Below are 16,059 nucleotides of genomic sequence, written 5' to 3'. Positions count from 1 at the left end.
ACATGTGAGAAGTAGAAAGTACAGGTATTTGAGTTCAACATGTGAGAAGTAGAAAGTACAGGTATTTGAGTTCAACATGTGAGAAGTAGAAAGTACAGGTATTTGAGTTCAACATGTAAGAAGTAGAAAGTACAGGTATTTGGGTTCACCATGTAAGAAGTAGAAAGTACAGGCATTTGAGTTCAACATGTAAGAAGTAGAAAGTACAGGTATTTGGGTTCAACATGTAAGAAGTAGAAAGTACAGGTATTTGGGTTCAACGTGTAAGAAGTAGAAAGTACAGGTATTTGAGTTCAACATGTAAGAAGTAGAAAGTACAGGTATTTGGGTTCAACATGTAAGAAGTAGAAAGTACAGGTATTTGAGTTCAACATGTGAGAAGTAGAAAGTACAGGTATTTGAGTTCAACATGTAAGAAGTAAAAAGTACAGGTATTTGGGTTCAACATGTAAGAAGTAGAAAGTACAGGTATTTGAGTTCAACATGTGAGAAGTAGAAAGTACAGGTATTTGAGTTCAACATGTAAGAAGTAGAAAGTACAGGTATTTGGGTTCAACGTGTAAGAAGTAGAAAGTACAGGTATTTGAGTTCAACATGTAAGAAGTAGAAAGTACAGGTATTTGAGTTCAACATGTAAGAAGTAGAAAGTACAGGTATTTGAGTTCAACATGTAAGAAGTAGAAAGTACAGGTATTTGAGTTCAACATGTAAGAAGTAGAAAGTACAGGTATTTGAGTTCAACATGTAAGAAGTAGAAAGTACAGGTATTTGTGTTCAACATGTAAGAAGTAGAAAGTACAGGTATTTGGGTTCAACATGTGAGAAGTAGAAAGTACAGGTATTTGAGTTCAACATGTAAGAAGTAGAAAGTACAGGTATTTGAGTTCAACATGTAAGAAGTAGAAAGTACAGGTATTTGAGTTCAATATGTAAGAAGTAGAAAGTACAGGTATTTGTGTTCAACATGTAAGAAGTAGAAAGTACAGGTACTTGGGTTCAACATGTAAGAAGTAGAAAGTACAGGTATTTGAGTTCAACATGTAAGAAGTAGAAAGTACAGGTATTTGAGTTCAACATGTAAGAAGTAGAAAGTACAGGTATTTGTGTTCAACATGTAAGAAGTAGAAAGTACAGGTATTTGAGTTCAACATGTAAGAAGTAGAAAGTACAGGTATTTGTGTTCAACATGTAAGAAGTAGAAAGTACAGGTATTTGAGTTCAACATGTAAGAAGTAGAAAGTACAGGTATTTGTGTTCAACATGTAAGAAGTAGAAAGTACAGGTATTTGTGTTCAACATGTAAGAAGTAGAAAGTACAGGTATTTGAGTTCAACATGTAAGAAGTAGAAAGTACAGGTATTTGTGTTCAACATGTGAGAAGTAGAAAGTACAGGTATTTGTGTTCAACATGTAAGAAGTAGAAAGTACAGGTATTTGTGTTCAACATGTGAGAAGTAGAAAGTACAGGTATTTGAGTTCAAAATGTGAGAAGTCAAAGTAAAAAGTGGTCAGAAAAATAAGTAGTGGAGTAAAGTACTGATACAAGAAAAATGTAATTAAGTACAGTAACAAAGTATGTGTACTCCACTACTTCCCACCTCTGGTGTCAGGCTATTTTTGAGATGTAGAAACAGGAACACCTCAGAGGTTTTTACCACTGAACTTTTCCCCAAATCGATGGTAGCAGCTTCCCTGGAATTCTGTCTACTTATAAAGATCCTGTGATATTTCATTTCATTTTTATTTGTTCCCGATCAATATGCACAACTTAATGTATAACAATTATGTACAAAACATGTCTCTATAAACACACCATACCCGAAAAGGAGCACGGAGAAGAAAATAATCTTATATATATATAATAAATAAATAGAAATAGATGGTCTATCCTTCATATGTTCTTATTCAAAGCCAATCATAACAGCATCGTAGGAAAATAAGAGAAACACAGAAACTTACAAAAGAATACTTAGTTCCCACTTGAAAGTTAACGGAAAGAAACACACATCACATGAACAAGGGAAAAGTGTAAAGACTTCACACCCAAATGCCTTCAAAAAGCAACATTTCCTTATCTGAATAAGTGTTATATCCTACCTGAAAATGTCCTAATCTGTCTCAAATCCACACTCTCCACTTTCTCTTCTTCCTCCTCTTGCTCCTGGAGTTCAAATGGCCCCTCAGACAGCTTTTCCATCAAGAAATGCCACCTCTGCCGCCTCTTATCACGACTGTAATTATTAACAGCAATTATGAAGCTCCTGTTGATAAATCCTGCCTTATCCTTTGGACCATTGTTCGTACTGATATCTGGAACCTGCAACTTTCAGCTGAGACTTTTCCGCCCCCAAAGAGCATTTGGAAGATATTGTACCGATGGGCAGGATAGGGAGGATGTGACCGGGACAGACAGGACAGGACAGGGCAGGACATTGTTATGAAGTGGAAATCAAGTAGCTTTTCAGGATGGGAAACACTCCTGAAGGTCGGCTGCAGCAGTGCACTTCAATGGGTAAAAATAGTCTGCTGCAGGAATTTGTTTTTGTGAATGCAAGAGTTGTATTCCAAGATTCATTTATCCAGGGTGTGATAAGATCAAATAACTTAGGTGTCACTTTAGGCCCTCGCCACTTTTTTGAGATCTTATTTATTTCAAAAGCATAGATTTCTAAGAACTTTCTGAGAAACAGCTGCCTCAATAATATTGAAATTGCACTTTGGAAGGTTATTTTGAACAGTAACTATGTGACGTTAAACAAAAAAATGTGCGTTAGCCAAAACACACTAAAACAAAAACACTTGCTAACCAGGGTTTGATAAGATCAAATAACTTAGGTGTCAATTTAGGCCCTCGCCACTTTTTGAGATCTTATTTTGCATAAAGAACTTTCTGAGAAATAGCTGCCTCAATAATATTGAATTTGCTCTTTGGAGGTTTAATGTTAATTGTACAATATGCAACGTTAATATATAAAACAGTAGTGTAGGCTCTTAGCAAAACAAAAAATACACTATAGTCTACTGATTCAAAATTGTACGCGCAGATCGGTTACTTTAACAAATAACTAACTATGTTTTTGCCAAGTTTTCCAGAGTCTGGTTTGTGACATTGAAGTGAAATTCATGCTTATGGATCAATATGACTTGCTGTTGAGGTTGTTGTTCGTTTTTGATGCTAAACATTTTCCATATTCTCTCAGATTTGTTCCTCTGAAAGCAAGAGTATAAGAAAAACAAATGTGCATTGTCCAAAACATAAAAGTAGGTTGTAAGCTATTTTACTGCACTGACAAAACTGATATGTTGAATTAAATGTATCATGTCAACTAACTGTATTAGGTTAGTCGAAAGCAATAATATTACGTTGAACCTTATTTAAATTTAAAGGGGACCTATCATGCATGTGTGTCGGGGAACTCACGCAGCGTCAGAAAATAAAACCCTCTCTCTTTTCCTCCGTACCCAAATCTCTAAAAACGGGGAACAACGGAGCTGATCCAGATTGTCGTCCGATATGACGTAATATCTGAAATGTGGACCCACGGCCCAATCAGAAACGTTGCTATCAGAAACAATGCTCGACTGTTTTGGACGTAATATGGTCGGTGTTTACATTAGCATCGCTAACACTCAGAGCTAACCTGTACTGGAGAGCATGTGTGTGAAGAAGCAGGAAGTAAAAAGGAACTCACCTTGTGGTATAACCGGCAAGAGAGAAAGCCTTTGAGCTCCAGACTGTTTCAGATCCTTGATAATCCATGATATGGCGTTTCATCACGGCAGAATTTAGTTTAGACAGTAGCTGCCGGGTCCCGCGTGAGCTCAGACCCCTCCTTTTTATTTTTATTTTTTTAAAGCTTTATACCCCAAATCAGCACTTTTGAAACAGGAAGTGAAATAGAGGGATATGAGGCATGGCTAGAATTAGGGGTGTAACGGTATCCGTATTCGTCCCGTACCGTCACGGTTCGGACGTCACGGTTCGGCACACGCAGTCACACGACGAATACGCCTTTTTTTTTACGAGTGGGAAAAAAATCTGTCATTCAGGGCAGTATCCACTACACTATATATAATCCAGTGGGCGGTATTGCGCCTAAAAGCTGTTTGCCAGCCGCCCTTAAACAACAAATGAAGAACAAGAAGAAACACAACAACAAAACGAACAAACTACAAGAAGAAGAAAAGTTAGTATGGCGATTTCAGATAACACACAGGAGCTAGAACCCACCTGCTTCTTTTAAATCAGCTGTGTGGGAACATTTCGGGTTCCCTGTGGACTACAACAACGATGAAGAGTGCGAGTGGTGGATCGGACGAGTGGTGGATTGTACGAGGACGGTGTGTCGGCGTTGTTCGACAGCGGTGCGGTATGCTAATGGAAACATACGGCAAACATGCTAAATCATATCAGAAGGCATCACCCAGATTTGCCAATCACCGGAGCCCGGCAAAAGACAACAGCAGTTCAACAGCTGATCCCTGCTGTTTTTAATAAGCCAAGAGACATGAGAGCCGAGAGAACAAAAGAAATAACGGAAACTTTTGGCATATGTTTTTCAACGGCTTTGCGCTCTTGAAACACTTTCTTATTATTTAGGATGTAATATTTTCAAGACATTCTTTTTAGTTTTACAGCTTGATGAAACCTTTTTGTTTGACATCAGCCATTATAGATAATATGGCCATCTGAGTGTACTGTGTATGGTTTGTTTTTAACTGTTTAATACAGTTCATTATTCAAAATGTCAGAGTTCCTTATTTTTAAACTGAAACTTGCACTACTGTTCAAACATAAATAACAACAAACCAGAAATTATGCATTTGGGACTTTTTTTGCTATTTCTTGTTGTACCGAACCGTGACCCCCAAACCGAGGTACGAACCGAACCGTGACTTCTGTGAACCGTTACACCCCTAGCTAGAATGGATGAACTGTTTGGTATTTTGAGCAAAACACTTCATAGACATGTTTTTTATATATTGTTATATATCTGAGACCTATGCTATTGCCTAAACATAGCATGATAGGTGACCTTTAATATCAATATAACACAGTTTGTTGACATAAAACATTAAAGTCAACGTTTCAGTTTTTAAGTGAAGAAAAAGACCAGAAAATTGCTCAAATCTGTAACTTTAACACATTATTGATATGGTTATTTCCTGTCTTCCCAATTCCCTCTCTGTGAACAACAAACTGCACTGTTGAGCCTGATTTATGACTTTGTTGACATGTTGTGTTTTATATGCCTTAGATTTTCCACATTATCCCCAAAACCTGCCTTAAAAACATCTACTCTGACCTCAAACTGATCGATCTGTCAAGGTAAATCAAGGAAACACCAGACAAACTGAAAGAGACTGTATGAACGAGAGCATGTGATTTTGTGTGAGTCATTGAGAATTACGGGGGGGGGGGGGGTTACTCACTGGTTTCATTGCAATCTCATTGAAGTGTCTACTCATAATTAAAAGGGAGTAATACCAGGATCATGGGAAAACCTCCCAGTTATGAGGATGTAATCGGATAAATTCCCAAATGGTGCGTAACTGTGAATGATTATTACTTATTGAAACAGTCAGACCGCCAGCTCATCTGAATGACTGTAATAAACCAGAGTAATCCAACTGTATCACACCATGCTCAGGTATTAATATGGATAGCTTGATATGTGATAATTACTGGAACAATGATCTGATTACACCAAGGTCAGAAACTTTCCACCGTGCATGAGTTTTATTCCCTATGATAATAAACAAGGGTAACATTTTAGATTAAGGTACACATATTCACCATCAACTAGTTGTTCATTAACATTCATATTAGAGCCAAACTACATAGTTTATTGGTGAACATATTCTGAGTTAGAAATACCACATTTTGAGTTATTTTGACACAATTAACTCTTGTAGTTTCATGTCTTGTTACATAAGAATAGACCACATTTGCTAGGTGTAATTATGAGAGAATTACTATTCGTGTGGTACTGCTACAGCATATTGAGCATATAAGACCCTCTCATGTACAACAACTTCCTTACGTACAATATATAAGCACTCATTAGAGGGTTATTAACTCTTAACTAATGGCCTAGTTGTAGAATATGGTCATGTAGAATAAGGCATTAATAAGTGTTTTATAATTAAGCAATAGCTCACTTCAGCAGGCCGTGGTATATGGTGACAGCTAAGGGGCGTGGTTCGGCCCGACGCGAAGCGGTACGAACGGCTTCGATAGCGTTTTTGCGGACCTTTTTTATTACAGATTTGAAAACATCGTTGCTTGCTTTAAAAGTAGCACAATTCATGATGTTAAACCTTGGAAAGTATCTAGATATCCCTGCCCTAATGCCAAAGTAACTGCACACTGAATATGTTTTGCCGTTTGATGTCTATGTCTGGACCGCTGCGTAAAAAGGAGGGTTTCTGCCCGGTTACTTCTCCGCTGTTTTCTTGTCCCAGTTTGCTTTTCAGCCAAACTGTATATATATATCGACCGGACTTCTTTCTGCAGATGTGAGCGTCCTGAACAACGGGCAATACGTCCTTGCTGCACATTATCCCTTACATGTTTCCATCTTAAGCTTTGTTAGTTAGTTAGTTTCGTAACGGCCGTAATGTAACAGTTGTAACGGTTGTAGCTTTTCTCAGACGCGGAGGGATACCGACTTGTTGTGAAAAGTAACTACAATTCTACCCGTGATATACGCTCATTATATCACGGCTAAGAACCAATCAGATTGCTTGATTTGACTTGTCCGTTTTATAATGACTAATAAAGAGCCAATATACTGCTAATATGCATGTTAACTAACAATTAGTTGATGGTGAATTGATGTACCTTAAAGGGATAGTGGAAATCCGCGAATTTTGGGTTTAACTTATGTATTTTTATTAAAAATAAGCATAATAAACCATTTTTATTAATTTCATGCGCCTAGTTTCATTTTATTTTCAATTTGACTGCGCCCTCTCAATGAAACGAAATACTTCGGGAATCTTCGGATGATGACGAGAGCATAGGAAGACGGGCACAAACAATGGCGGACATTCAATAGCATTTGCATGTGAATAGCCGAGTATATTTCCATAAATATGATGATTGATTATCAGTAAAAAATTCTACGTGACACAACGACATTGGATTAACCTTGAGATGCGTTTTTATTCCGTTGAACACAATTTTGATCACAAATCAAAAAAGGTAAGACGTAATTATTGTAATATTTTTGGAACCGGATGTTGTTTACTTTCTCTTTTCTGGCTGATAGCTCCAGGAATTCGAGGTCTTACAGTGATGACATTACATGTGTGGAATCTGTGGAGTCTCAGCTTTAAATCGTATATCTTGTTTGTGCAGTTAAGATAGTAATAAGGGCATTTCTACCGTGTGTTGTGTGTAAAAAAGCGTTAGCATTAGTTAGCATTGTTTCGCTCAATGCTAATTCAAAGGCTTGGTATTACTCTTGTGTTTTTTCTAGCTAACAATTGTTCTTATTGTCAGTTAGCGGAGTTTCTTACCTTTAAAAGGGTATGAAACATTAATAGTTTCATAAATGTTAAGAAGCCCTGAGACATGTGAGAGAAACAAAACTGTGGGAGGGGTCCACTGGGGGGACCTTCGGGCTTAACTGGTTAACAATGATTAATATTTGTAAAGGCTACAGGTGATCTTAAGATGCGTGAGCTATGCTTAGGGACTTACCAGTCAAGATTATTTGTGCGTAGGGGTGCATCATCTGGCGCCTGGTCCTGGTCATCCTCGCCATTGCCCATGCCGTGAACCATCACCTCGGGCTCGAACAAATAAGGACGTAATGGTCCATCGTCTGGCTCAATATTGTCACCATCGTCGCTTACTGAACCGGATTCAGATTCAGTTCCTAAAACGACATTTTCGTAGGAAAGCCGAGAGGATGTTTCTGACTCGCTATCATCACTGGATACCTCGTACAATCCTTCTTCTTTGTCTGGTATATTTGCCCTTCCACGTTCATTCTGCATAGACGCCATGGTTTGTTATCGTATCGTCTTCCTGAGTTTTCGTCACTTCCGGTTTGGCTGAGTCGAACATTTCGTTTCTAAAAAACTTCGGGGAAGCTGCAATAAAGTGCTTCTAACATGCGTAAGGCAATTATTATATTTTTTTAATCAGGTGTGATTGTTTTGGTACGTAATTATGATTGTATATAAGTTAAAACGAAACTATTTGAGGTTCCATTTCCACTATCCCTTTAATATACCTTATATAGTGTTACCGTAAATACATTCAACAGAGATCAAATTGTTCCTCTTATTTTTCACAATTATCACAATAAATTAAGTTTTAGGTAATGTGGAAGAATTCTACGGAGGCCCAGAAGGGAAAAAATAACTCAGTTGATCCAAATCTTGTTTTTAATTGTTCTATGTAAGCTTTTTTGGGGGTGAAAACAGCTGGAGAAAAACAAAATTTCAGCAGGTGATACGTTTGTATTTCCTTTGTCCAAATACAATGTTGTTGTAGGACTTATTTCTTAAGCGCAACACTACCCAACGTGTAAAATAGGACTTAAATACACATTTTCTCTTAGATAAGTTTCAATGTCTCCATTATCACAATGTATTAGGTGTTAAAAAGTAAGTGATGTTACATTACTGCCATGTCTTTCTTTTTACTAAAAATGTGTTTTAATCATATTAATAAAGGTACACCGTGTTAAGAGTGTGAAATAAAACTCACCTTTCAGTCAAATCAGCAGCAAAATCTTTAATCCCCAAAGAGAAAAAATAAAGTAGAGAACTAAAAAATATTGTCACAGCTTGTTTCCACTAATGAACACAGGAAGTCTGAGGTTTTGTCTCCGTATTACACACTTGTTTTGAACCCTGTGTCAAGGCAATTATCTATATACTAATCCCCTCACCCTTAAAGGTATTGTCCAATTACAAACAAAGCCCCAACCCTGTTCTTATCATGTAAAACACACTGTTCATAGGCCGTAAATAGCTCATTAATGACCTATTCTCAGAAGTTTGCTGGCCATCGTCATATTTGTGTATTTGTCAGAATTGTTATCATCAAATATGATCCTCCTCCTCCCTACGTGCATTATCTACGTGTTATCAGCCGGGGGAGAATACTCTTGCTACAGACTACAGACAAAAAGAAAAGCAGAGAACACCAACAACTTCACCTCACAGAGTGTCCTGGACCGCTGCGTGAACAGGAAGTGGTGATACTGAAGAAGATAGAGAGGTTTGAAGTAATCGGAGTGAAGTTGCAACACTTTAAAGTCTCTGCTAGGAGCGTCATGACCCCCACATTACATAAAACTGAATACTTTTTGCAGTGTATTGCAGTTAGTCCAACTTCACTCATATTTGCATCGTGATTCAAGCTCATTTTTGACTTTTTTTGTGTAGATAACTCGTGAAAATGGGAAAGGAATGACTGTTTATATATGTTTACCATTGATTCTCTACTGTATTCAAACCTCTTTAATTCAAGAAATGTCTCGTGTTTTGTTCATACCATCAAAAAAAGGGGCAAATTAGTGTTAAGAAAGACATATGTTATGAAACTGACAAGTAAAGCCACTTTTTTTCAGTCAAACGATTATTTTTTGACATTATATTTTGGTATCAAAGGTAAATTGACAATTCAAAGTAGTTTTAAATACTTTAAAGTAGATTTAGTAACCAAACGTTATTTCTCCGTATGGTAGCTTAACTTCTTGCAGTGTAAAGTCTTAGCTTCATAACTTTGTCAATACATATAAAGTATGTTTACTGGGGACTTTTTCTGTCTAGATTTCTATTTATGCACACCAAGAACCTGAAACTGAAGCAGATTAACTGAATTCATCCATCACTTCATTCAATTTGACATTTTTCTTAGTGTTTATGTCACATATCGGCTGTAAAAAAGGCCTAATGACGGTTCAGTACAGCAGCCACATTGTAGTTTGCTTAGAGCTAACATAAAGTTCATTTGGAAACACATTCTTTGATGCTGTAAAACATCAGAGAATTAACAACATTTATCACGCCGTCGTGCCCTCTTATCTCTTCAGGTTCACTCACTCATACGGGACAATTTTGATAAGACAGATGGAAAACATAAGAGAGAAACAATAATGATCCAGGACACAACAAGCCAGATTTCACTTAGAAATACAGACAGGTGTTGCAAAGAAAACACTGTGAAATATCACTAATACATAGTTTTTTTACACTAAGCAGGTGAGGCTCGACACATGAAAGGTCTTTTTTATGGCGGAGACTTTGAACTCATCACAGGTGATAAATATCTGTAACCACGGCTGGGAGGTTGTGATAACAGATGTGATCAAAGATTATTAACAACAGGCTGATAATGAAGATCGACCGCTGATTTTTGGACTTCAAGATGTGGAGAAACAATCTGAAATGTCCCAGTAAATCATATATAGGAAAGAATAGGTCACTTACCGATTAAGGTCATCCAGGGTCAGATCTCCAAGTGTTTTCATAGTTGTTGTGATGTTTTTCCTCCTCAAATCTGCGGCAATTAACTAATAAATAAACACCAAAATCCATCAGAGTATTTATGTGTTGTCTAAAGTGTTCTTCGTGAAAGATGTGTGTGTTTGTTTACTAATGTTACCATATTTTCTCTGTGGCAATCATGCTTGAGGACAAAGTCATTGTTCTATCATTAGTGTAACAATATGGAGGCCTGGACCTTTTAAAGATTTACACCCAGGAGAGACGACCAACAAGGGGCCTTACAAAAATCATAATAACAGTTAGAACAAATATAACATTTAGGAATAGCTTTGAACATGTGTGGGAAGTTAGGATAGTTTTCAGCATACAACGATACCAATATTTTTCAAATGACAGTCCAAAAATGTTGGATTACAGTATATTATTAAAGTTTTTGAGCATGGTCTGCAAAGGCCTCCATTGGACTCCTTTGTTTTGTGAGATTATTTCCTCTTTAATACATCTTTCCACAAACTTTAACTCCACACTTAATGTCCCCCAGAATTTAGCTCAAAATTCACAATTCACGAAGCTCTAAATGTAGTCTTTTAGTCAGTTGAACACACACTTCTGAACATGCAAACAATTACAGAAAACGTCCTTGTAAATTAAGCAGCATTCCCATTTCATCGAGGGTCACCAAACGATCCTGTGCATGATGAAACATAACGCTAGTTGCATTACTTAAAATCAGTTATAGGCAGTGGTGTAGTGGTCGTTGGACGCGGGGGATCGCTGCCCCCCCCCCACTTCTTTGGAGTCTCCACTTTTTTGAAGCATGCTTTTTTTTTAATAGTCTAATAAATATAAAATCATTGCCAGTGTTATCAGTTGCAAGTGTGTATTTGTTGTAATAATGACGAAAACATACATCACAGTAATTCTAATAAAAACGTAGGCCTAGCTCAAGTATTTATGCAACTTGATTTGAAGCGTGTGTGTGTGTGTGTGTGTGTGTGTGTGTGTGAGGGGCAGCACCGTGTGTGTGTGTGTATGTGTGGCCTAGCATTACTATACTTGTGGGGACCTAAATCTGTTTACACAGTCACGTGTGGGGACTCGCCTCCCTTATGGGGACAAATTGGAGGTCCCCATAAGGGGGAATCATTAATTTTAGGGTGAAGACTTGGTTAGGATTAGGATTAGGGTTAGGCATGTGTTGGTTATGGTTAAGGTTAGGATAAGTCTCCAGGAAATGCATGTAAGTCAATGTAATGTCCCCTGAAGTGATGTATACATGGTATGTGTGTGTGTGTGTGTGTGTGTGTGTGTGTGTGTGTGTGTGTGTGTGTGTGTGTGTGTGTGTGTGTGTGTGTGTGTGTGTGTGTGTGTAGGCTGACCATGTGTCCTGCTTTGTCCGAGAATGCACACACAGCATTTTTATCATTTGTCCCGCGTCCCACAAATTGAGACTATGTCCCGCATTTGAGTGACCAAGTCGCGCAGAAAGGCCGGCTCGGTTCGCTGACGGCCGGCACCGCCCGTTATTATTATATTTTTTAAACGCCATCATGTAAATTGCGCTGACAGGCGACAGAGGTCCACAGAGGTCCACAGTGTACCCTCCCCCCCCATTGACAGTTCACAAGCACGTGCATAGTGTCTCTCCCCCCCCGCCCTCCCCCCGCCCCGTCCACCCGTTTGCAGTGACCAAAAATGCTGAAAGACCAAAAAATGCTTAGAAACAGCTGAGTTTGTCCACACCTTGTTGTCTTTAGGTGAAGAGTTGCCTCCCTTTATTGATGACACCATGTTTCTGTACAGTGGTTGTTATACAGTTAATTTTTTTTAATAGCAGTTTAATTAACTCAGTTAGTGAAGTCATTGACCCTGATTATCTCTGGCATGATGTTAGACAACAACTGCTGTATTACTTAACAGGGATGTCAATGCAATTAGTTAAAAAGTATGAAACGGAGGACAAGTGCTTTCATTTTTGGCCGCCATACTGACATTTGTGGCAGGCCCGGCTCCAGGATTAAATGACTGAGGGGGCTGTTAAAAAATCCGAGGGGACGATTTTTTTTCACAACAACGAAAAATACTGGCAATGTAATGATTTGACACACCAAGCTTTTTTCCTTCTCACTGCTCTACAATCTCTTTGCTTCTTTATTTTTATTCCGGATTTTCCCCTCTCGTTCTGTTGTTTTCCTCTGATCTTTAATAACAGATAGTACATTATCAGATGGCTGCATTTTGGTTAACATTGATTTCCTCAATTTATAAATTGACAGGCTCTGTAATTATACCATAACATTTTCTCCTCTATCCTTTAACTCGTCTTCCTATACAGATCTACTTACCTCTAGTCAGGTTAGGATTAAAGAAACATTAATCTGGTTGATTTTTTATTTTCAGGATTGAATGTTCAAATCAAGGCCTAAAACCTGACATTTCATATATGAAAGTGACTAATATATAATCCGAATGTAATATTGGATCAAATACTACACCAAATGGACAGACACAGATTAAAAATAAAAATAAAGTCCCCTGGTTTGTCTCTAGAGTCTAACTGCCATGAGAAAAATCGAATCAATGTTCCAAAATCCGTCACTAGATGTACAACCGTATTGTATTACATCATGTATTTTTTAGCTGCCCGGATTATAACAGACAAAGACTCATTCTGAAAACTGCAATGGAACAACATAACATCAAGGACATGGATTTCAAGTCAATATACGAAAGTAAATCAAGAAATGAAGTAAACAAGCTGATCTTCAAGTTCCTCAAAAACACTGGTCTGAGGACGAGGATTTAATATAAACATTTAATAAATCAACAGTAGGTGGTGATATATGCTCCAAGTGGAAGCGATTCGCCATTAAAGAAAATAGAAGAAGAAGAAGAAGAAGTAGTAGAAGAAGAAGAAATACGCTAACGCTACAAACAGGCACAACACTGTTACTCTGTTTTTGCTGACATATAACATTTGATTTCCCCTTGCTCTATTTTTTTAACGCACGTTCAAAAACGGGAACATTTTCCGGAGTCTCAACCGGGTACCAGCCACCGAAAACGGGGACTCTGCCCAGAAAACGGGGACGTTTTGGTCACCCATCCGACTGTGTTTACAGCTAGCATACATGCTAACATAAGACTACAAGCTCACTTGGGGTTGAGGCTTTTTTACACGTTGCTTGACTGCCTGCCCACATATCTGATCTAAACATAGTAACTTGTATTGGGGGAAATAATTATTTAAAGTTATTTTATAATTGTGACTTTTATTGTAATTTTTGATGGATGAATGATGCTCAAGGTGAAGGGGCAAAGAATACAACTGAGGGGGCAATGCCCCCTTTTGCCCCCTCGTGGCGCCGGGCCCGATTTGTGGGATATAACTGCTGCAGAAACATGGAGACAAATTACAACATATGAAAGACACACGTTGCCTTAAGATTGGACACAGTGAGTAGTTTTAAATAGCAGCACTCTGAACTGATGTGATGACAATAAGCCTCTGGGGGCAATGGTCAATATTTTTGGCCAGCAGATATCCGGGCCAAGGCTTCCTCCTCTACGAGCGGCTCATTGTTTACAGTCTGTTTTAGAAACCTGAGGCGTCATAAAGGAGAAGGAGTCGAGAAACGAGGTCTTTACGAACAGAAGTAGCCAGTTTACTACACATTTTAAGCAAAAAAAAGCTAAATTCAAGGCCTAGGGTGACCAAAAATTGTATTGTTTGGACTCTGTTTACCTGCATTCAAATATAACCCGCTCAATGGTGATTGGTCGATACTTCCCAAGCTACAAATGGAAACCAAAACACTTAGATAGATAGATAGATAGAGTGGTGTAACTATCGACGGTGCAGCCGGTGCAACCCATGCATGGGGCCCCAATGGCATTGACCGGTTCACGCAGTCTTCAAAGTAACCTAGCAACCTAAATTAATTTGTAATTCGTCTGTCCAATGACCTTGCTCCCTTTCATGTCATGTGATACTTTGCGTGACGAGCGAACCGTTTAATCAACCTGTACTGTACTGTAGCTAGCAGCAGCAAGTTCGGCAGCATTATAAAAAATGTAATAGCTTGCATTTATAATGTACAGCAAACCAAAGCACAAAAGAGAAAGGACAAGAGAGAGTGTATGTCCGTGCGTGTGTGAGCGCATCAGCGGGCGATGGGGGGGGGGGGGCCCAAAACAATATTTGCACCGGGGCCAATCACAGCCTTGTTACGTCACTGGATGGATAGATAGATAGATAGATAGATAGATAGATAGATAGATAGATAGATAGATAGATACAGTAGATAGATAGATAGATAGATAGATAGATAGATAGATAGATAGATAGATAGATAGATAGATAGATAGATAGACAGTAGTAAAGTACTTTATTGATCCCAAATGTTTGTGTTGCAGCAGCATAAAAAAACAAGGCAATGAGAGAAATTAAGACACAAGAAATAAACAGTCCAAATTATTTCTGAAATAGAAATAAAATAGCATTAAAAAGTTTAAAAGTTCCACAATCTTCTTCTTTCTACAGACTCTCTATGCAGATTTCTGTTTCTGGACATTGCTGTGGTTGTAATTTGTTTACCTGCTTTGTGTTAGCAGCTTCCATCAGGAGGTAACAGGAAGTGGTCATCAGGCTGAGGGCCAAAAGACGCAGGGAAAACACTTCCTGATAAGAAGCCTGTTTTATACTGGCCCGCAGAACAAAAACAACACTGTAAAATATTTATAAATCAGGTTTTAGTGACTTCTTCATCACGTGTTCAGACCTAATTTATCCGGACATTGTTTGGGACTTTCCAGACACTCATAATACTTCAAAATATCCATTGTGTGCCTGCCAACTAGTGCGGTAAAACAGAGGTAAACACAATAAGAGAACGCTGAAAATATGCCAATATTGTTGCTGCTGCTGCTGGTAGCCGATTGTAGAATAGCAATAACAATTAACAATAACTTTTTATATCATTATTTTTCTCAAACTTCTCTATGTTTTTACGATGCTTATTATTGCGTATAGCACTTTGAACCTTTCTTAATTAGACACAAACAGGCCATGTTGGTTCTGCGATGATTTCAGTATGCTGAAGATCTAAAAGCTGCCATGACATTTAATTATTATAATTGATCATTTTTGAATTTAGATTAAAGAGTACAAGTACTGGGTAAACAATATGCGGGTCATTCCAGAATTGGAGGACAATTTAGACACCAACATTTTTGAAAAATGAACCTTTTATTTTATAATTTATTTTTATGTATTTAGGAAAAACAGATAATAAACCATCAAAAAAAGTGATTTGCCCAGCTAGGCATCAAATTAATATTTTCCAATGAAGAATTACCCTGTTACTCTAATTATAGTAACAGGGTTGAAAATCAATGCTAATTTGAGCTTTAACCTCAGGAAGTATTGCTAGATGTAGCATGTAATGCTACTTTCAAGGCAAGGACAAACTTGGATATCTAATGCAAGAAAGATAACTTTGAAAATAATATGCTTTATTCTGATAATATCAGTAACAGGGCTGAGTGGGTCAGAGTGCCACACTCTTTTAAGACTGAAAAGATTGT

The 16,059-nt window shown here is 37.9% G+C and overlaps 1 protein-coding gene across 3 annotated transcripts in view; it reads right to left on the bottom strand.

The window, feature by feature from the left end:
- The window catches only part of LOC117553144 (chloride anion exchanger-like), a 35,119-nt gene extending 27,354 nt beyond the window's left edge, over positions 1 to 7,765 (bottom strand). For 2 of the 3 annotated variants that reach the window (XM_034226956.1, XM_034226958.1), the window contains exon 1: positions 7,709 to 7,765. The gene's annotated coding sequence lies outside the window, so the exon portion shown is untranslated. Of the gene's footprint in view, positions 1 to 2,097; positions 2,369 to 7,708 lie in introns of those variants that run through there. The other variant, XM_034226957.1, reaches the window with a different exon arrangement.
- Positions 7,766 to 16,059: the final 8,294 nt, after the last annotated feature.

Source organism: Gymnodraco acuticeps, unplaced genomic scaffold, assembly GCF_902827175.1.
Source record: "Gymnodraco acuticeps unplaced genomic scaffold, fGymAcu1.1, whole genome shotgun sequence".
NCBI lineage: Eukaryota > Metazoa > Chordata > Actinopteri > Perciformes > Bathydraconidae > Gymnodraco > Gymnodraco acuticeps.
The sequence above is the reverse complement of the archived record's forward strand: the minus strand, read 5'-3'. Positions and strand labels throughout refer to the sequence as shown.